This window comes from Neodiprion lecontei, chromosome 5, assembly GCF_021901455.1.
Source record: "Neodiprion lecontei isolate iyNeoLeco1 chromosome 5, iyNeoLeco1.1, whole genome shotgun sequence".
In the NCBI taxonomy this organism is placed as follows: Eukaryota; Metazoa; Arthropoda; class Insecta; order Hymenoptera; family Diprionidae; genus Neodiprion; species Neodiprion lecontei.
In genome coordinates, this window is record NC_060264.1 from 13,140,934 (window position 1) to 13,164,093 (window position 23,160).

The 23,160-nt window shown below is 46.1% G+C and overlaps 1 protein-coding gene and 1 long non-coding RNA gene across 9 annotated transcripts in view; both read left to right on the forward strand.

The window, feature by feature from the left end:
* The window catches only part of LOC107227349 (sodium/calcium exchanger 1), a 1,225,609-nt gene that overhangs the window by 252,490 nt on the left and 949,959 nt on the right, over nt 1-23,160 (forward strand). The window lies entirely within an intron of this gene.
* LOC124294714 overlaps nt 17,357-23,160 on the forward strand; it is a 32,040-nt gene continuing 26,236 nt past the window's right edge. Inside the window, exon 1 of the long non-coding RNA XR_006904641.1 lies at nt 17,357-17,368. This is a non-coding gene — a long non-coding RNA (uncharacterized LOC124294714). The remainder of the gene's footprint in view (nt 17,369-23,160) is intronic.

Sequence of the window (23,160 nt, forward strand, 5' to 3'; positions counted from 1 at the left end):
ATTAGCAGCAGATCAGCATAAAATCGTCATTCGTTCAGTGACTGTCTAACAATGAGTATAGACATATTCGGGCGTCATGCGGAGCGTGGTGATATAAAATCGTCCGTGGTCCACCTGGTGTTGGATTCAAAATCACCCCTGACAATCAGTACGATCTGGATGGTAAACGAATGTGTAACGTAGCTGATCCGCAGCACCCCACCGATGCTGTTTCCTTAAAAGTTCTCAATACTGCTTTACGGTCTATGGCTGTGGATACTTTTTAATCAAATTTTAAGAGATTCATACATAATCACAACGAGGAGTTAAAACAACTACGCATAAATAGCAAAATCATAGATAATGCGCTAAGTCGCATCAAACATATTGGAATTCAAGCAACACCGACGCTGGAACAAACCAGCAGGGAATTAGTATCGATTGAGGATGAAAAGCGGCTGGAGGACAATGACAATGACAATGACACTGATAATGACAATAACAATAACAATAACAATAACAATAATAATAATAATCTACAATTTTTCCATACGATCAATGCACATTTTATTTTTTGGAAATTTTTTGTCATTTTCAGAAAACTTTTTTTCGTTCTGTTACGGGGTAGAATGCGTAGGCTCTGATGAACGGTAATCGGAGCTTACTCCACGCCCAGCCAAGGTGTTATTTGACTATTATAGGGTCCGTTCACGTCGACTATACACTCGCGTGCTACTACTCCCAATGCAGGAAGTGAATGGAATAGAAAGGGATCCGTATTAAGGGAAGGTAAACGATTTGAAGTATATGATTGTTTATTAGTGGTCAATGCTACGGAGTCGGTCAAGGGAAAAAGGTATGGTCTTGGTTTAGAGGGATAGCTGTCTTGCTTGAGCGCTGGGATGGATCTGCCTGGTTTTGCGGGATGTAGCAGGCAAGCTAGCCGCGAAATACAGAAGAATCTGCTGACTCGCGGACGATAAGAGTAGACTACAGAGTCTAAGGTGAGTGTGGGAAAGGAATATGAAGTCTGGAGGCCGTAACACGCACCCCCTTGCGGAAGAACATTCGGTAAGGGTACGGAATAGGATGTTCGGAAGGAAGTGTAATGCCATGAAACGTACTGACTCACTTACAGAATATTACAAAGAAAGGTCTTAAAATCTAGCGCCTAGATATTAGTGTGCGTTCAAATGGGTTAGTATACATTTGAATAAAAAAAAAAATTCTAAATGACATCTTATCGTACTGACTCACTTACAGAATATTACAAAAAAGAGTCTTAAAATATAGCGCCTAGATGTGAGTGCGCGTTGAAGTGGGTTACTTTACATTTGAACAAAATTTTCTAAACGGCATCTTATAAATGTGGTGGTATATATGATAGATATTGTGTATATTATAAACGAAACTTATGCAGCATGCTGATGATTATATTATGGCTGCAGATTATTACGGGCAGAATAAGGCGATGAAAGAATATGATTGCTAATAGCGGAGGGCTTAGCGCCAGACTTCGGATGATTCGGAGCTATCGTTGAGGCTCTGCTCGGGGAGCAATTTACGCGGCTTAGATATGTCTAGTTCCGTCATTTCAATTTCCGATTGGGTCCGGAGCAACGACGAAGAGCGAGGAGGCAGGTCATCGGGAAATGGTATTATTTCTAGGTGCGGGTGGCAGATGGCATGGCGCGTAGGGATTTGGGGTTTTGTACGACGCGGGTAAGGGATATGTCGTGTCCTTCTCAATTTGCAGCAAGAGTACAGCATTGAGATTTTGCTGAATAACGAGATTTTGTAGCAGAAGAAAGCTACTGAAAGGGACGCAAGGCCGATGCCGCTATAACCAAGGCTGGTAGTGAGGCGGTGCATGTTATCTCGGGTGCGATAATGTGTACTTAGGTCAGCTGAGCGTTTCAGTATATCATTCAGGGAAACGCTGGTGACGGCAAGATCGTGGGGGTTAATATGCTCTGGTTCGTGAAGGGGAGGGATGGCAACAAGGGATAAGTCGGTGGAAATATTAAAATCAAGACTGAGGGATACTTGGCTTAGATCCAAAGTAACTTTGGGAACGTAGAAGAGGGTCTCGGTGGATTGTGAGCGTTTCGAAGTTTTGAGAGTGACTTCAGAAGAACGAGCCGTACACAGGTCGTTTAGGGTGATAATGCCTGAACTGAAAAGTGTGACACGAGAGGTCTGGTCATTTGGGCAGAGAGTATGAAGAGTCTCGGGAGTGGAAGATGAGAAAATCCAAGAATTAGATGTTGATAATTCCATCCAGTAGGTTCCATCTAATGCGGTCAATCTGATATCACATTGTTTTGAAATTTTTCTGGACGGGTTCAGAAAAAGGTCTACCTCGCAGAGTTTGTGAGTCGCCTGTCGGAAAAGCGGTTGTGTCAACTTACATATGAATTTTCGTAGGGATAAAATGCATTTACTAAATTTGGATTCCGAGATTTGAAAGTACGACGCTCGGTTAAGTGCTATAGCTGTGTAGTCGCTGCCAGGTTGAATGTAAGCGAATTTGTTATCTGCAGAGTCGTATGTCTTTCTAACGGGGACGGGAAGCAATTGGTACAGGTCAAAAGCGTCGGAGTTGAGCAACGGAATAGATATCACATAAAGCAGTCTGGGTTCGTAATACGCTATGTCGATTTTAGAGATTCAAATTAGTTCTTCAGCGTAATTTGGATCCATTGGAATAGGAAACTCTATTTTTGGTCTGAGTGACTGGATATGTTTAAAGCTGGAAATAATTTGTTCTGGTGATAGATTTTTAGGGTGGACGATACCCTTTGAGCGAAGAGGATAGCGTCTACTAAGCTGGACAGGTCAAGTTCGTATTCGTTCAAGTGTCGGTCGAGGTCAATTAGTCGGTTAAGTCAAGTCGTTCTGAAGGTATTGTTGGTGATTAAGGCTTTTGAAATAGCTGCATCAGTCGAGAGGGCCGTGAGTAATTTATCTTGTTCGCGGTCGTGGCTTATCAAGCTGTTGATTTCGTTCCTGTAGACGCCCAACGTTGACTGTACAATATTTATCTGTTTATTAAGCAGTGATGCTAAGTGTCTACTGTCATTGTACGAGTTGTCAATTTGTTGGTTGAAATATTCTCCGTCTTTTACGTCTAGGGTGCCAAATAAGGATTGTAGTAGTATAGATATGACAGTTGTAGACCAAAAAAAATAGCGGCGTGCCGGCTCCCTCCCACCACCCTCCCGGGCAGCCGGTATGTTGCCCCCACGATAGCAAGCCTTTCCCAATGACGTCAGCAGTATAATCGCCATTTTTGCTTAGGCGGATGAGCAGCCATTTTGATTTTTGCCGGATGTAACGTAACCGGCTGACGTGCCCACGGCAGCCATTTTGACAGCGGCCATATTTGATTTTTTTATGGCGGCCATTTTGATTTTTGCTTAGTCAGACGAGCGGCCATTCACACAGCGGCCATTCTGAATTTTGCTCAGCTGGATGAGCAGCCATTTTGATTTTTTATCGTCGGACAGTTTGATAATGTGATTTTCGTTATGACGTCACCAGTATAATCGACCGATTTTACCGTCTGACGGCGGCCATTTTGATTTTTGCTCAGTCGGATGGGCGGCCATTTTGATTTTTATCGTCAGACAGTTTGATAATGTGATTCATTTCTTGGTCGGACGAATAGCCATTTTGATTTTTCGCCGTTACCCGTAAACTTTCGCGCCAATAGTTTGCTCCAGGCGAAAAATAATATTTTCCACGTACTTCGAATACATTCTTTTGCGTTGATCGACCGGATGGTGACATCGCAATTAGATTTCGCGCTAATAGTTTGCCCCAGGCGAAAAATAATATTTTCCAGATACTTCGAATACATTCTTTTACGTTAGTCGACCGGATGGTGACATCGCAATTAGATAGACAGGGAATGCTGATGACGATCCGTAAACTTTCACGCTGATAGTTTACCCCCAGAGCGAAAATTTTACATTCGAAAAATATTAATAGAATTTATTGTAGTTATATATATATATGTATATATATATAACTAATTGCGCCTATCTAATTGCGGCATCACCATCCGGTCAATTAATACAAAAAAGTGTATCCGCAGTACGTGGAAAATATTATTTTTCGCTCTGGGGAGTAAAACTATTAGCGTGAAAGTTTACGAATCGCCATCAACATTCCCGACCTATCTAATTTTGGCGAACATCCCCAGCTTTACTTAAAATTAAGTGCTAAAATTTACTAAAAATTATATATATATATATGTATTTCGAATTACAGTTGCACTTAATTTTAAGTAAAGCTGGGGATGTTCGCCAAAATTAGATAGGTCGGGAATGTTGATGGCGATTCGTAAACTTTCACGCTAATAGTTTTACTCCCCAGAGCGAAAAATAATATTTTCCACGTACTGCGGATACACTTTTTTGTGTTAATTGACCGGATGGTGATGCCGCAATTAGATAGGCCGGGAATGTTGATGATGATTCGTAATTTTTCGCTTTCAAGAATTTATTAGGAAGGAGAGTGTGGTTAGTTGGTATATAAATCGCGAGCTCATTCAACACGTTATATTGTTCTCAAAGTTTTCCCATTGCGAACTTCAGTATCCATAGTACGTCAAATTTATAAAATCTACATCGAACGTGATGGATCTAAATAAAATCGACCTCGTCTGTCGCCTGGAAACGCTATCCACCAAGAGAATGTCAGATCTGGAGGTTAGGGAGGAGTACAGCGTGACGGGGGTAAGACGCGTAAATACTAAGTACGGCACGAGTATTCTTCTCGCGCTCAATGAACAATTCGAAATATTTTTACCCCCACGAATTGTAAGCCTCATGGAAAATGATGTGGTGCAATTCAACGCCATGCAAAAGACGATAATCGAGGGCATTCTACGAATGAAATATCAAGGAGGCGAATACAACAAATTTGAATTTTTGTGTGACAGATGAGCAATTTGAGCGTAACAAACAGCACTGTTCCAACTTGCAATATGGAGATGATCATGGACATTCAAAGTTTCGTTGGCCCCAACGATAAATTTATACCCAAGAAACTTTGCATCATGAACATAAACTCATCGGGTTTGAGCCGCATTCTCTTCAAACCGCCGCCGCGCCGTACGCTTGGGCGGATCTACCAGCTTAACACAAAGCTACTAACGCTTGGCTAACACACAATTTTCATGGAATACCCTGGAATGCGGGAATCGAACCTTATGCTGAGGTGCAGAAAATTGTAAAAAAGGCTGTTAAATATGCATGCTATGTATATGTCAAAGGTGAGGAGAAGAAACGGTGGCTGACAGAGATCCTTGGTGGGACAAAACAAGTAATAAACATGGAAGATTTACACATTTCACCACCATCACTGGAAAAACTGAAACATATGGAAGAGGCGGGCTGGTGCTGTGATTATCATGGAAACGCTTCAACGGGATACAACTGCGCCTTCGAAAATGTTCAGCGTTTGAAGAAGTGGTATGTCGAGGAGTGCACGGGGTCTCTCACGAAATCGCTCTGTCTTTTCGAAAAACAGAAAAAATATTAATAGAATTTATTGTAGTTATATATATATATATTTAGAATTACAGTGACACCTAATTTTAAGTAATATAATTTATTCAAATAAATGTAAAATTAATATATATATATATGAATGTATTGTTGGAGGCAGCATCTGTTAAAGAAATAAAAATACCTATTATTGATTATGTCTACTGGAATGATCCGAATTAAATTGTAGATTGTCTCCGACTGCTTATGGCGTCACAGGCTGCAGACAATACCAGCCATTCCAACGAAATAGTCTCCATTATCGAGGAGTTGCGCGAGGCTGGAATCGTTTATTAGCGGCGTGTAAACATAGAATCATCGGTTGTTCAGTGATCGTCCAGTAATGAGTATAGACATATTTGGACGACACTCGTAGCGTGGTGGGGGTAAAAAATTTATTCGCGGGCCTCTGGGTGTTGGATTCAAAAAAATCATAGAAAATAAGTTGAGTCGCATCAAACATATTAGGGAGCAAGCAACACCGACGCTGGGGCCAGGCCAGCAGGGAATTAGTATCGATTGAGGAGCCAGAGTGGTTGGACGGCGATTCGAAAAATTGATAGGCGAAAAGCGGGGAACAATGAAGGCTGTAATAGCTGCCGAACTTCACAGACAGGCTCGACGCAACTATCCGCGCCGATTCGTAGATGTACGCGGACTGGATGAGACCTGGCAAGCTGATCTCGTCGATATGACCGCATACAGCTCGCACAACAGGGGATACAAATACCTACTAACAATCATCGATATATTTTCCAAGTACGCGTGGGCCGTGCCGATAAAGTCCAAGAGTGGGAAAGATATTACTGCTGCCATGAAATCTGTACTGACCCAGAGCCGTATACCTACACATCTACACGCTGATCGAGGCAAAGAATTCTACAACAGCGAATTCAAAGCCCTCGTGAAGCATCACAATATCAACATGTATTCGACATTTAGCAACTTAAAGGCGTCGATATGCGAACGTGTTAACCGAACATTGAAAAATAAAATGTGGAAGCGGTTCACTCTCCAAGGATCGTACGAGTGGATTAATATTTTGGCTGATTTAATGAAGTCCTACAACAACACCAGACATCGCACGATTTGGATGAAACCGGTGGATGTTAGCACGGAGAATGAAAAACAGCTGTATCGTAACGTGTACAAGCCTCGGCTAATCAAACGAAGTGATCGGGCGCGGAAATTCAGTGTGGGCGTTCGAGTTCGAATCAGCAAGTACAAGAATGTATTCGAAAAAGGCTATACACCCAATTGGACGACAGAGATATTCACCGTGAGTGAGGTGAAAAATACCAACCCACCCACCTACAAACTTACCGATTATCAAGATCATCCCATCGAGAGGGGCTTCTACGAGGAGGAGCTCGGCAAAGTAAAAGACCCCGACAGCTATCTTGTGGAGAAAGTATTACGCAAACGGGGGAATCTGTTCTATGTGAAGTGGTTGGGTTTAGATAGTTCGCACAATAGCTGGATAAATAAAACAGACATGTAACGCAATTTGTATGTATTTTCCGAATTACAATAAAAGATTTGAATATACAAATATTTCCACACTTATCTCCTTTGCATGCACATGTGCCATACTCGATACCATAAAAATAATAATAATAATCTGCAATTTTCCATACGATTGTTACACATTTTATTTTTTGGAAAATTTTTTTTCATTTTCAGAAAACTTTTTTTCGTTTTCAGAAAACTTTTTTTCATTTTCTGAAAACTTTTTTTCGTTTTCTGAAAACTTTTTCATTTTCTGAAAACTTTTTTTCATTTTCTGGAAACTTTTTTTCGTTTTCTGAAAACTTTTCTCGCGGTAAACGAATAAAAATGAATAATTTCTTAATATATTGTGAATAAATAAATAAATAAATGAGTAAATAAATGAATAAATGTTAAGTATATGAATTCACATTTTCAAATCCAGTCAAATTTCGTTTCCGCATGATGGCGGATCGCCCGAGGAGTCAAACGTAAATATTCACAATAATTCTGCGTCTACAGTTTTATCCTATAGCTATTGGGGGGCTGGGACAAACCCCCAAGGTAGGGTGTCGGTCTGTCCAGGTATCAATTGCCGCTTGTCATCCTGCCAACTGAGAGCCAGTTTTTTTTGTACGATCGTGCTCACTTCATGTTTCTTACTTCGTATCAAACACTGGGGGAGGGTCAACTCTTGGTAAGCCATCAGACAGCGCTTATAATCATCAAACGTGATGCTATTGATCGAAGAATTTTTTACACCCTTGGCGCGCTTACTCACTTTTTCCCCATCCCCGCCCATCGTAGTAAATGTGTACAGCTTTGCTCGCAGTCCCACAAACTCTGTCATAATTTTACCATTATTTTCATCGTTCATTAGCCCTAATCGTTTCTTGTTTTTAAGCGGAATGCCATACACATTGTCGGGCGGATAGTCAGAGGTATCAAACATTGTATCCACATCACGTTTGATGATATCGTAGATGTTCGATACGTTAAATTGATAAATAAGGCTGTCTGTGTCGGTATACAACAATTTCACCTCGCTGCTCGGAAAGTTGGATTTCACATAATTATAGTGGAAATCGTGAAGAATGATTTTTGACAGATCTAGTATCGATGCACCGACGTAAATAGGTTTAGCAAAGTGAACTTTGACACGATTCATTCCAATGATGACCATATCAGCGCCAAATACGGTGCAGCTGTGAAAGTTTGCCCTGGCAATAAGCGCTCTCGCACTACCTCGTCCCTTCCATTTTGTGACCAATTTTACATTTTTATGATTTGGCACGTTCTCCATAGTCTTGCCGAACACCGCGTTATTCATGAGTTTGTAAAAGTTTTTCTCAAATTCATTCCTAGACCGCTTGCGCATGTCCGTGTCGAGCGTAATGTAAGGTTCGAGCCATGGAGATTGTGCAAACTTTAATACTCTGTGCACTTTCGTTACTTTCAATCCTAAACTCAAACACTGCTTCAAATTTCTATAGTGCAATATATACTTTGTTTTGGGGTGGAGGGTGGTCGCGAGTTTGGCGTTTTCACCACCTGGAGGAGTAAAATGCTCGGGATGAAGAGGCAAGTCTTTGTGATCCTCGTGGAGTTCTGCAGGATAGTCCAAATCTATCTCCAGAAAGTAACCGATCGGCGAATCGTCCGGATGGTTTGTTATATCGATGTGCTGATACTCCCACTCGAACGAGCCGACCGGTAAATGCACGCTCATAGCCGCTCCGTACAGGTTATTCACGTCAAAATACATGAGATACGATTCCGCTTTGTTTGGATCAAAATCTTTTTCCATGAATCTATTATTGGCCCGAGCGTGTCGATTGGAACATTGCGCTACGCCGCCTCGAATGGCTCTTTCAATAAATAACACCATTTCAGGGTTGTCTAAAAGTTGCAAAGTTACATTGGTATGTTTGAGCATCGCGTCAAAAGCAAGTCCCGGTGCAGTGTAGTAGTGCAACGGATCTAAATCGTACGTTTTGAAGCAGCTAGCGCGGAAATTTTCGAAAATATCGGCAAGCAAAAGAACATCGGTCTTTAAATATAAATCAGAATAGCCGCCCAATGACTCTAAATGAAATTCCTCCCAAACATTTTTAGCGTGCTCGTAATCGGCGTCTGAAATATTTGCATCGCAGAGGTGCGTGTAGAAATGCTTCTTTATAGGTAATCGCGGTTCATCGAGTTTCCCCCAACAATCGACGTATTCATAGGGAAGAACGCCTTTGCGGGTCATCAAACTGAACTGAGTCGGATTATTATAAAATTTACGTGTTATGGGCTTGTCTGCATTATTCAAATATTCGGAAAGTTTATCGATGCTGCTAGCCATAAATCGAAACGAATCGATGAATCTCAAGTGCATCATCGTCCCATCAACGCGCTTCGTGAAGGATACATATTTTTCCTTATTTATGGGTAGCAGGGTAATTTCACCGGGAAAAGTTGACGCGAGGGATTTTATTAGAAAGTGAGAATCGCGAACGGACAAATTGTGGAAAACTATTGGAATTGTGTGCGACTCTCTGAAATTCAAATTACACCGATTATGAGCAGGACCACGATGTTTACCCGTGAAGTGACAGTGGTCGTGGCACTTTTTCTCCTCAGGGGTAAACGGCTTTTCGCAAATGTAGCAATTCTTTGCGCGCATGTGACGATCGTGTTGCACTTGGGTAAGAGACTCCATCGGAATTATGTTTTTGACGCGTGACTCTACTTTAATCGATAAATATTTAAGCTGTCGCATGAACCAATCTATGCAATCAACGCCACGTTTACTGTGGAACTCCGATAAAGTCTCATCGTACGCGCAATGCACATAGTACGCTGCACTGTGCGGGATATGCTTTTGAAAATCACGTGTTTTACGGGTTGAAACGTGATTTTGGAATTCGTTAATCGGTATAGACTCTAATATGCATTCGAGATCGGCGTAAACGACAAACGGGACTGTACCCTTGTTCCGAAAATTTGAAAATGCTAAATCCGTCGACTCGGGAAATTCCATGCGTACTTTATTCAGCATAATACAATCATGCCGATGATTGTCGTAGGCATGTTTCACACTAAAGTGACACAAACATCTGTCGCATAAAAACAGTCGACCATCATGATTAGACAATTGTTTGCTCACCAATCGCGAAAGATCTTTAATCCAAGCAAAGTGGAATCTTGGTGTCAACTCGCGAGCCATATCATTTTCTGGGTTACTCTCAACCATCAGAAGATGAATCGTGTCAAAGTTCGCGGTACTCAAATGATCGCTCAAATAAATTGGCACGATGACGCAGTTATTTGATTTTGCATGATCTGAAAAAGTTTGAGATTCTATCCCATATACATTGATTCGCAAATTATTCAATCTCTCAAGCTTTTTCACATCATGTAGAGTGGCAGGGAATTTGATACCCGTACAGTCCAACTCGGAGATAAAGCAGCGATAATGGCTAGTTCTATCGGCGGAGGTGTTGGCCGGGTGGCGTGCTGCAGTGATGGACCAGAGAAGACACCTTTTATCTTTGTTTTTCACATTGAGCACCGCTTTCTTCCGCTGAATGTCCTTGGGCAGCTCAACGAATGTTGAAAGTCCCGCAGCGAGAGGCTGGTACCGGCTGATATTTACGGCGGTATTGAGGATCTCGATCATGCTCCACCCAGAATCGCGTTGTTCAAAATCCTCAACCTTCACAAGTAGATCGGCCCTTGCGTGTGTAAACCAACCGTCGATATCGCTCGAGGGGAGGATCGCGATGTTGGCGGTGTTGAAGCTTTTAACTTCTTCCGCAATCCCCTCGTGCTTTATGTTTTCGAATTTGCACGATAATGTGATGTTAACCTTCACATTACCCTCCGCGCGCAGTACCAGCCTGAATCACTCAACGATGATCCGTTGCGCGTCGTCGAAAAAGGCGTTCAAATTCTTATGCCGGAGATTCGTTACAACCCCCGTTCGGATCCGGTTGGCGAAAGCACTTTCAATTTCGTCCCACTGCACGCTCGCAGGGCCACCGATGTTCGCGCCAATTACCACGGCGTGCTGCTGCTGCTGTCGCTGCCTCAGCTGTTGCCGAATCTTTGCTATCCAGGATTGTACGAGCGTGATTGTGTGCTGAATTTGCAGTTTCGCACCTATGCTCGTTCTCGGTCGCTTGGAAACATCACGCAGAAATTGGAGATTTTCCATTCCAACGTCAATCCAATGCTGGAAGATGTCATCATTCTCCTGCTGGGGATGCAGCTCGCCCAACAAATCGTGCGCGTTCTCCATCGTTTTGACGATATATGAGTATGTTTCAGCGGCCATGACTTTAACGCTGATATTTGCAGAACTTTGATGAACTTTTGACGTGCACGTATCGTGTCAGACTGATGAGTCTGCATCGGATGCGTTGAGTTAATATATGCAGATAGATCGTAAGAATTTGGGGGAGTGATAGTAAAAGCAAACTATTGACGTGAAAGTTTACGGATTGTCATCAACATTCCCCCGACCTATCTTATTGCGGTGAACATTCCCGGTCTATCTAATTGCGGCATCACCATCCGGTCAATTAACACAAAAGAGTGTATTCGAAGTACGTGGAAAATATTATTTTTCGCTCTGGGGAGTAAAACTATTAGCGTGAAAGTTTACGAATCGCCATCAACATTCCCGACCTATCTAATTGTGCCGAACATCCCCAGCTTCACTTAAAATTAGGTGTAACTGTAATTCGAAATATATATACAGGGTGTCCCTAAATTGCCTCCCACGGACTAGCCAGCATGATACCTCGTTAAAATCCAACCGAGAATTTTTTTTCCGGAAGCTCGTCCGACGCGTAGTTTTTGAATTATAAGCGATAGCGCTAGGCCAATCAGAGTGCACCATTTCATCTAGATTTGCCGCCACGGATATTGCTGTTTTGTTCGTCTGGGTGAATTATTATTATTCGTTTACGAATTAAATATCGGCACCTCCCCTCTCTCCCTGTTGTACCCCTTCTCGAGCGCTGACCTCGGTATTGTTGCCGCGGCATACGCTGCCGGCCGCACATCCATGGGCGCACACTTGTGTGTGTAAACAGAAGCGCATCCTCAAGCATAAGGGGTACAGCAGCGAAAGAGGGGAGGTGCCGATATTTAATTCGTAAACAAATAATAATAATTCACCCAGACGAACAAAACAGCAATTTCCGTGGCGGCAAATCTAGATGAAATGGTGCACTCTGATTGGCCTAGCGCTATCGCTTATAATTCAAAAACTATACGTCGGACGATCTTCCGGAAAAGAAATTCTCGGTTGGATTTTAACGAGGTATTATGCTGGCTAGTCCGTGGGAGGCAATTTAGGGACACCCTGTATATATATATAACTACAATAAATTCTATTAATATTTTTCGAATGTAAAATTTTCGCTCTGGGGGTAAACTATCAGCGTGAAAGTTTACGGATCGTCATCAGCATTCCCTGTCTATCTAATTGCGATGTCACCATCCGGTCGACTCACGTAAAAGTATGTATTCGAAGTATGTGGAAAATATTATTTTTCGCCTGGGGCAAACTATTAGCGCGAAATCTCATTGCGATGTCACCATCCGGTCGATCAACGCAAAAGAATGTATTCGAAGTACGTGGAAAATATTATTTTTCGCCTGGAGCAAACTATTGGCGCGAAAGTTTACGGGTAACGGCGAAAAATCAAAATGGCTATTCGTCCGACCAACAAATGAATCACATTATCAAACTGTCTGACGATAAAAATCAAAATGGCTGCTAATCCGACCGAGCAAAATTCAAAATGAACGTCGTCAGACGGTGAAATCGGTCGATTATACTGGTGACGTCATAGCGAAAATCACATTATCGAACTGTCCGACGATGAAAAATCAAAATGGCTGCTCATCAGGCTAAGCAAAAATCAAAATGGCTGCTCATCCGGCTGAGCAAAATTCAAAATGGCCGCTGTCTGAATGGCTGCTCGTCAGACGGCAAAATCGGTCGATTATGCTGATGACGTCTTAGCGAAAATCATATTATCAAACTGTCGGACGATGAAAAATCAAAATGGCTGTTCATCCGGATAAGCAAAAATCAAAATGGCTGCTTATCCGGCTAAGCAAAAATCAAAATGGCTGCTCAACCGGCTGAGCAAAAATCAAAATGGCCGCTGTGTGAATGGCCGCTCGTCTGACTGAGCAAAAATCAAAATGGCCGCCATCAAAAAATCAAAAATGGCCGCCGTCAAAATGGCCGCCGTCAAAATGGCCGCTGTCGAAATGACCGCCATTTTCAAAATGGCCGCCGTGGGCACGTCAGCCGGTTCCGTCACATCCGGCAAAAATCAAAATGGCTGCTCATCCGGCTGAATCATATTGGCGATTATACTGGTGACGTCATTGTGAAAGGCTTGCTATAGTGGGGGTAACATACCGGCTGCCCGGGAGGATGTTGGGAGGGAGCCGGCACGCCGCCATTTTTTTTGATCTAGAACTGTCAAATCTATACTACTTTTCCGAAAAATAAAATGTGTAATAATCGTATGAAAAAATTGCATATTATCATTGTTATTATCATTATTATTATTATTATTATTTTTTTTTTTTTTCCGAGAAGTTGCGGAATCCAAGTTACGGATTCGCGCCAGTCATACGGGCTAGCGCGGATGTGGGACTCCAGGGTGGCCTACCCACTAAACCGCCACCTCCTGTGCAACGCTTCCAGCCAGGAACTATGGTGATATTACTTCTAGCTGGGAGCTCTGTCGGTGTGTGTCTTGTCAGTCTGTCCGTCCGTCCGTCCCGTGCAGGCAGTCCGTCAGTTGCGTTACGTCAGGCAGCCGTCCGCGTTCTCACGTCGTAGGATTGTCTCTGTGTAGGTGGCAACAAGTTGCCACCTTTCTGTACTATGGAGCATCGGCCCGACAATGTTGTCGGGAGTGATGCCTCCCACGACCGTCTCCAGTCTATGTCTTAGTTCTGTCCAGCGGTCACATTCGAAGACCGTGTGTTCCGCGTCGTCTCGTTCGTGTCCGCAGTACGTACAGTTGGGCGTCCGTACTCGGTTCAAGTTGTGTAAGTACCGTCTAAAATAACCGTGGCCCGTCAGAAGCTGGGTGACGTAAAAATTCACATCCCCAAACCCCCTCTGGATCCACGGTCTCAGGTCCTTAATGAGTCGTCTCGTCCAGTTTCCCGTTGTTTCTTCCGTCCACCGTTCCAGCCACGTCTGTATCGTCGCGTCTCTTTCCGTCGTTGCCGCGTCCCGTCGGGTCACGTCCGCGTCTCTTCCGTAGACCCTCTTGCGCTCGAACGCGAGAAGGTCTATGGGAATCACGCCTGCCACCACCAGAACGGCCTGTGCTGAGACCGTCCGATAGGAACAAGCGATCCTCAACGCACTTCGTCTCTGTACCGTCGTCATTGCGTGACAGTATTTCTTAGTCTTCAGGGAGTCTGCCCAGATCTCCGCACCGTAGAGGAGGATCGAGTTTACCGTCGACATCAGAAGTCTCCGTTTCCCTGGTCTCGGTCCGTTCGTGTTTGCCATCAGGCGGCTTAGGGATGCTATCCTTTCAGCCGCCTTCTGAGCCGTTCGTCGTATGTGAGGCCAGAAGGTCATCTTCGTATCCAGGGTCACCCCCAGGTACTTGACTTCCCCTCTGGTCTCGATCTCGTCCGTCCCGACCGTCATGCGTAATGTCGTCGGTATTCGTCTCCTGGTGAGAAGCACCAGTTCTGTCTTTTCCGTCGCGAGTTGCAGTCCGTGGTCAGTCATCCACCGTCCGACTCGTCTCATTGTCTGGTTCAGTGCGTATTGTGCCAGATCTGGAGTTCGTTCGACTATCACTGCCGCCACGTCGTCAGCGTAAGCGACCAGACGAACGCCGAGTGGGAGCTCCAGTCTGAGCAGGCTGTCGTATATCCCGTTCCAAAAGTCGGGTCCTAGTATGGAACCTTGAGCGACCCCCGCGGTAATCTGTCGCGTCACTTGTCCTTCGGTCGTTTCGTACGTCAGTCGTCTGTTCCGAAGGTAGTCTTCAACAACTCGGAGCAAGTAAGGCGGGACCCCGAAGTCGCCTCTCAGCGACCCTAGGATATCCATCCACCTGGCCGAGTTGAAGGCGTTCTTAACGTCCAGTGTCACCAGCAGCGCGACGGGTCGCACAGCGTGGCAATGTCTGTCTGTCGACCGGAAGGAGTCAACCACCTCTTGGATCGCTCCAATTGTTGATCGACCCCTCCGGAAGCCGAACTGCTGGTCAGAGAGGCCTCCGCCGTCCCGTATCGCGTCCGTAAGTCGTGGTCGCAGAAGCTGTTCGTACAGTTTCCCTGTCGTGTCCAGTAAGCTCAGCGGCCGGTAGGCCGACGGCGTGCTGGGGTCACCCTTACCCTTTGGGATAAGGACCAGCCTCGCCACCTTCCACCGGTCGCTGAATGTCCCTGTCGTAAGGCACGTGTTGTAGAGGTCGAGGAGTATCTCCGGCCTCAGGCTCGCCATCAGCCGAAGAACCTCCGCCGGTACCCCGTCCGGTCCTGGCGCCTTACCCCTCTTCATTGCTTTGGTCGCTCCGACGAGCTCCTCGGCGGTGAAGACGGGGGGCGCCGCCGTCTCGTCAACGTCTGTCGCGTCCGTACGCGTCGGGTGCGTCGGGAACAGTCCGTCGACGATCCGTCGTGCGGTTTCAGCATCCTTGAGTTCTGGCGGGATCCGGGCCCCCAGCCTACCGGTCACAATCTTGTAACCGGCACCCCAGGGGTCGCGGTCCACCTCCTCGCAGAGCTTCTTCCAGCATCGCGTCTTGCTGTCTCTGATGGCGTACGTCAGTCGTTTCCGTTCAGTCTTGTACTCGGCCTGAAGGGTTTCCCTTTCGGGTCTCCCTCCAGCCCTCGTAACCCGTCGTCGTTTTGCCAGGCAACTCTTCCGCAGCTCGGCTATCTCGTCCGTCCACCAGTATTGTGGTGGTCTGTTACGTCCGTACCGTCGTTTTGGCATTGTGCTGTCGCACAGCCGCGTCGTCAGTTTGGCCGTCTCGTCCGCTAGTCTTTCCGCCCTTTGCCGGCCAGTCAGCTCTAGGGGGACGTCGGTAGTTGGGGCCGGCGCTGCCGCCAGCTCCGCCGAGAACTTCAGTACGTCGAGTTTGTCTACGTTCCACCGCGGGGGGTGCCGTGTCCTCGTCCGTGTCGTCCTTGTCTCTCCTGCCACTTCGAAGGCGATGTACTGATGATCGCTGGCCGTGTAGCCCTCGAGCACCCGCCACCGCCCTATCCGTGGCAGAATTCTGTCCGTCGTCATCGTTACGTCCGGGATGGAGTCTCCAAATCCCGGCCGTCTGTACGTTGGTACGTCTCCTGTATTTGCCACCACTAGGTCCAGCCTTGCGGCCATCTCCAGCAGCAGCCGTCCGCGTCTGTTCGTTGCCGTCATGCCCCACTCGACCGCCCTCGCGTTGAGGTCCCCCGCGACCACGAGGTCCCCGGGCAGGTCCCTGAGTCCGTCCTCGAGGAGCGCAACCTTCGCCCGGAACTCCGCCGCAGCGCAGTTTGGGGTCAGGTAGACGCTGACGTAAGTGACAGCGCCCACCCTAGCCCAGACGTAGTCGTCCCCGACGCCACGAGCGGTTATCCGGGCTCGGGCAGCGCCCCTCACCCAGATAGCCGCTGTCTTGGTCTCGTTCGTAATCCAATCCTGCGTTTGTCGCACCCTGTACGGCTCGCACAGGATCAGAATGTCGGCGTCTTGTTCGTCTGCTATCTGTGGTAGTAGCATGTCTGCTGTCCTACTGCGGTTCAGGTTGCCCTGAACTATCCTGTCCGTCTTCCGGCCTGCTTCTTGCACTCCTCCAGCGCAACCCGGTACACCGCGCATCTCCCGGAGCCCGCGAGATGCGCCGCATCGCCGTGTCCCGCCTCGGCGCACAGTGGGCAGGCCGGTCTGTTCTTACAATCCGTGGCGTAATGTCCTGTCTCGCCACATTTCCTGCAACACTTCGTCCGGTCTGTATTTGTACATTTCGTCTTCGTGTGCCCGTATCCCAGGCACTTATGGCATTTCGTCACCGTCAGTCGTGGTCGGACGCGGCAAGCTACCCATCCAATCCCGATCCGTCCCCGGCCGAGCAGCGCTCTGGCTTCCTGCGACTCTAGGTCGCATACGGCCATAAACTGCTCGGCCCGGTTCGGACCGAAGATATGGACCCCAAAGTCCGCGTCTCGTCCCGTCTCCCGTCGCAGTGCCTGTATTACGTCGTTTCTGGTCGTGACACAGTCCAAATCCATGATCTCCAGTTGAACCCTGGAGGTCCCGGTCCTGACGTTACCTGCGTCGCCGACCGCGTCCTGCAGGACGCGTCGGAAGTCGTCTCGTCCGTTGGCGTCTGTCTTTATCTTCAGAAGACACAGACCATTCTTCGTCTTCCTGAGAGTCGTCACTTTAACGTGACTCTTCGCAGGGTCGACCGTGGTCCGTATCTTCCTCACAATGTCGGAGTACGTCGTGTCGTTCCCGGGTTTGACGAGCACCGCCGTCCCCCAGTGTTTGGGAGCCGCTCTGCGCCCCTCAGCCCCGGCCGTCGTGTCCGTCGTCGCGTTCGTCCCTTCCGTCCGCGTCTTCCGTTTCTTCTTTTCCTTTCTTGTCCTTGTCACTGTCTGCCAGTCAGCGACCGGTTCCGCAACCGTTGCCCTCTTCTGAGAGGTTTCCGGAGTGGTTCCAGTCGCCTCCCGTTTCCGTTTCGTCCGCGGAGTGTTTTGTGTCCGTTGTTCAGTCTCAACGTCCGTCTCCGTCGTCTCGTTGTCCGTCTTGTGGTCCTCCGGGGCTGCTTTAGCGCGCCTGTTAAGCGCAACATCGGCAGCCTCGAGAATAGTCTTGATGCCCAGTTTAACGGACATACTCATGTTTTTTTGGATGGCCGCTGCCTCGGCCATCCTTGTCGCCGTACTGTGAATCAGTAACAATACGTCCGTCAGGTCCATATCGTCCGTGATTCGTGTCTTTGTGCCGATCGTGGATACAGCGGAAGCGCAACTCGCTCCGCTGCCCGTGCTCGACACGCTGTCCGTCCTGTCTCGTCGCTGGAGTCCCAGTGTCGTCCTGTCCGCTGTTCCAGTTTTCGTGTCCGCTGTCTTTGTTGCCGTCTTTGTCACCTGGTCTTTGCACAATTTGCGGCCCTCAGAATCCATGCCGCTGCCATGAGCCACCGGGGCTTTCACCCGATCGGAACTCAGGGTGGATTTCCCCTGTGCTGGGGCTACCACCTGAGGTATGTCGTTGTTATTCTTGTGCATCTCCATAAAGTTCCTACGTGCTACGGGTCTCTCGGGGGCGCGACTCCCCGTACCGCGCCGGAACATAGCACGGCCCCTGAGGTCGCCTCGGGGGCCTTCCGTCGGGCTTGTGCCGACTTCCGTCCCATCCGACTTACTAGAAAACCCCGGGGTCGTCACTTCCCGAGCGGACCAGGTTTTTACGCCCAATCCGCCTCCTGAGGCCGCCTCGGGGGCCATCCATTGGGCCTGTGCCAACTTCAGTCCCCCTTGACTTACTCGATGTACGCGGGGTCGTCACGTCCCGAACGAGGGATTTAACCCCCCCGCCACCTGCGGTAATTATTATTATTATTATTATTATTATTATTGTTATTATTATTGTTATTTTCATAGTACAGAGTATGGCACGTGTGCGTACAAAGGAGATAAAACGTGGAAATATCTGTATATTCAAAATTTTTTATTGTAATTCGGAAAATACGTACAAATTATGTTACATGCGTTTTATTTATCCAACTATTGCGCGAACTATCAAATCCCAACCACTTCACATAGAACAGATTTCCCCGTTTGCGTGATACTTTCTCCACAAGGTAGTCGTCGGGATATTTCACTTTGTTGAGCTCTTCCTCGTAGAAGCCCCCCTCGATGGGATAATCTTGATCATCGGTAAGTTTGTAGATGGGTGGATTGGTATTTTTCACCTCACTCACGGTGATTATTTCTGTCGTCCAATTGAATGTACAGCCTTTTTCGAAAACATTCTTGTACTTGCTGATTCGAACTCGATCGCCGACACTGAATTTCCGCGCTCGATCACTTGGTTTGACTTGCCGAGGCTTGTACACGCTACGATACAGCTGTTTTTCATTCTCCGTGCTAACATCCACCGGTTTTATCCGAATCGTGCGATGTTTGGTGTTGTTGTAGGACTTTCTTAAATCATCCAAAATATTAATCCACTCGTACGATCCTTGGAGAGTGAACCGCTTCTACATTTTATTTTCCAACGTTCGATTGAAACGTTCGCATATCGACGCCTTTAAGTTGCTAAATGTCGAATACATGTTGATATTGTGATGCTTCACGAGGGCTTTGAATTCGCTGTTGTAAAATTCTTCGCCTCGACCAACGTGTAGATGTCTAGGTATACGGCTCTGGGTCAGTACAGATTTCATGGCTGCAGTAACATCTTTCCCACTCTTGGACTTTATCGGCACCGCCCACGCGTACTCGGAAAATATATCGATGATTATTAGTAGGTATTTGTATCCCTTGTTGCACGATTTGTATGCGGTCATATCGACGAGATCAGCTCGCCAGGTCTCATCCAGTCCGCGTACATTTACGAATCGGCGCGGATAGTTGCGTCGAGCCTGTCTGTGAAGTTCGGCAGCTATCACAGTCTTCATTGTTCCCAACTTTCCACCCTTCAATTTTTCGAATTGTCGTCCAACCACTCTGGTTCCTCAATCGATACTAATTCCCTGCTGGCCTGTCCCAGCGTCGGTGTTGCTTGCTCCCCAATATGCTTGATGCGACTCAAAGCGTTTTCTATGATTTTGTTATTTATGCGTAGCCGTTGCAACTCCTCGTTGTGATTATGCGCGAAACTCTTAAAATTTCATTAAAAAGTATCCACAATATCCACAGCCATAGATCGTAAAGCGGTACTGAGAACTTTTAGGGAAACGGCATCGTTTTTCATCTGCAGATCAGCGATATTACACAATCGTTTGCTGTCTGTATCGTACTGATTGTCGTTGGTGGTTTTGAATCCAACACCCGGAGGCCCTCGAATAAATTTTTTACCACCACCACGCTCCGAGTGTCGTCCGAATATGTCTATGCTCATCACTGGACGGTCACTGAACAAATGATGATTTTATGTTTACACGCCGCTAATAAACGATTCCGGCCTCTCGCAACTCTCCAATAATGGAGACTATTTCGTTGGAATGATTGGTATTGCCTGCAGCCTGTGACGCCATAAGCAGCCGGAGGCGATCCACAATTTCATTTGGATCATTTCAGTAGACGTAATCAACATCTTGCCCCTCCTCTCGCGCAATCTTATAGTCAGGTAAGCCTTTACCTGATTTTTTTGGCGAGCCAACGTGTTGTGCAATGAAATTTCTATACTTTGCGCTTTTTGAATCATCTCGAAGGCTTCCATCGGTTTGGTAACGTTTTCAATGCGCATTTGTCGTCGTTACAATTTTTATATAATTATTCTTATCCACATTAATTACAATCGACGCATCGGGTGATTTTTTAAACAGTAATTCGAGTAATCCAGGTGTTCTCTCATAACTTTCATCCCCCACATTGACCAGATTATCAGTGAAATTAATCGGCGTATTACCAATCATCATACCGTTTGTCAACTTTCGAACACCATATGTGGTATCCAAATCCCTCTTTTTACTTGTGCCGAACATTTTTAAATATTGTGCCGTGGAATCCGTTGTTTTCTTCACCGGCGTACTTGTAGTAGAAATTTCACCAAACTTCAGTGTTTTATCATTTGCATCCATGAAATTCCCCTCGTCCATATCCTCATCCTCCTCATCATCATCATCATCCCCGGTACTCTCGTCATATTTTTCTTCTCCTTTTTCCATTGTCACATTCGGTAGTTCCGTTTCAATTTCATGTTTGATATGCTGCTCCTGCTGTCTTGAGGTATCAACCAATTCTTGCAACGGTGTTACTAAAGGCTTGAATACCTATCCCATAACCTGTTCGGTCGTATCCTTGTCCAACTTGAGCATCTTATGCTTCCGCCGTATGACATCGGATGCTTCCGATATTTCACTTAATGTATCGCTATGCTTACGAATCTTGGCACTCTCCATGTTGCCGACCCGATTGTTGCGATGAAACTGTGCAAGTTTATGTTAGTTCATGCTTATAAAGCAGTTAAACCCCTTCCTATATCGCCCCCCATTGATTTCGCTATCCTTGTCTATTATGGTAAAACTGTAATTGTCATCATTCCAGCATGCCGAACACAAGTCTTTAAATTGCTGATACGTCATGTCTGTGTTCACATGATCGTTGTAGATATGTTTCAGATTTATATCATCCTGCCTAAATAGCGCAATAAGTTTGCATTGTCACGCACAAGGTGTTTTGGAATGCGCGCATACGTTTGACTTGGATAAAAGCTTCCGATATCGCGATGCCTGCCCATGCTGAAGTATGCTATGATATTATCTTGCTTTTCACAGGCTACATCGTCGAAAATCATAACAGCGTTGGGGCGAGCATCTTCCGGTCTTACAACCTCATCGTTCTCACGAAACGGGAAATAACCCACTCTCTGCACGAGTTCTAGTAACTTTTGCAAAAATTGATACTTTGGCTGGACGAGAGATTACGAATAGACGTAGGCATTTTCGAATCGCACTCCATCGCAGTGGGTGATGAGTGAGAGGATAGCGTTAGTTTTACCGCAATTGGATAGCCCGCAAAAAATTGCTTTCACGGTATTTGGCAGCAATTTTTCATGTCGTCTATCTTCCTCTTACCACGTCGAACCATTTTATCGAAATTCGCGATAGGTAGTTTATCGGGCTGATCTTGAAATCTCGTGATGCTTCGTTAGCATGACAACGAGAACTAAGATGAGGGTATATAAATTCCTAGTTTCATAGAAGTCATGTTAGTTATTGCCCGACTATGAGGACGTGCACATGGAAAAAACGCGGTGGTGGTTTGTTGAATAAAATCATCAATCATCTCCCAGCTGAACTGAATGTGCCAGGGTATTAGTACTGCGGACCTGGAACGAAATTGGTCAAGAGGTTGGCTCATGGAGATTTGGGGATCAATCTGCTGGATGGCGCGTGTAAAGACCACGACATTGGATACGCAAAGAATCGTTACATCGCAGCGAGACATCTTGCCGACAAAGCGCTCGTTGAAAAGGCGTGGAATCGCGTCTTGGTCAAGGAAGCTAGTGTAGGTAAAAAGGCTGTAGCCTGGGGAGTCACCATCACCATGAAAGTTGAATCTAAACTCGGAATGGGTTAAGCTGCGAAGCGGTCGAAACTCGGAGCGGCTGCAAAGAAGAAATCTAGAACTGGCGGGAAGAGTAAACAGCGGAAGAGAACTGTGAATCTTAAATCCATCATCACAGCAGCAAAGGTCGCCATGCGACCCAGTTATAAAGCCGTCAAATCGGCGTTGGCGGGTGCTCGTGCAGCCGCGCGTGGGACTGGAAAGAATGTTCGTATGCCTTGCGTTATACCTGTGCCTGATAAAATTGGCGGCATGCTGCCGTTTCTCATTCCAATTCTGGCTGGTCTAAGCGCTACTGGAGCTCTTGCGGGTGGTGCTGCGGGTATAGCTAAAGCTGACAACGAAGCTAGTGGCAACAAACATCGTTTGAACGAGGCCGAACGGCACAATACAAAATGGAGGCGATTGCTTTGGGCAAGGGATTATATCTGCAACCCTACCGCAGCGGAATGGGCCTGTGCTTACGTCCGGAAAATAACTAATAAAGCTACCACACCGAGCTCTCACCAACATTGATTTACGCAACTATGCTAAAAATATGAAAATTTCACATTTTCGCGGTGTTTTCATGCGGAATGATCTGCCGAAATCAGGACCAAAAATGCAAGAATCCGCAATAATTAATCTTGACGATAAAAACGGTCCAGGGACACATTGCGTTGCTTACAAGAAAAATGGTGACCATGTTGTGTATTTCGATAGTTTTGGTGATTTAAAACCGCCTAAAGACTTGATTAGGTATCCCGGTGTTGGTAGCGTTAAATGCAATCATAAGAGGTATCAGGAATATGATACTGTGGTTTGCGGCCACTTGTGTTTCCAATTTCTCAGTGAACAACTATAAAAAGAC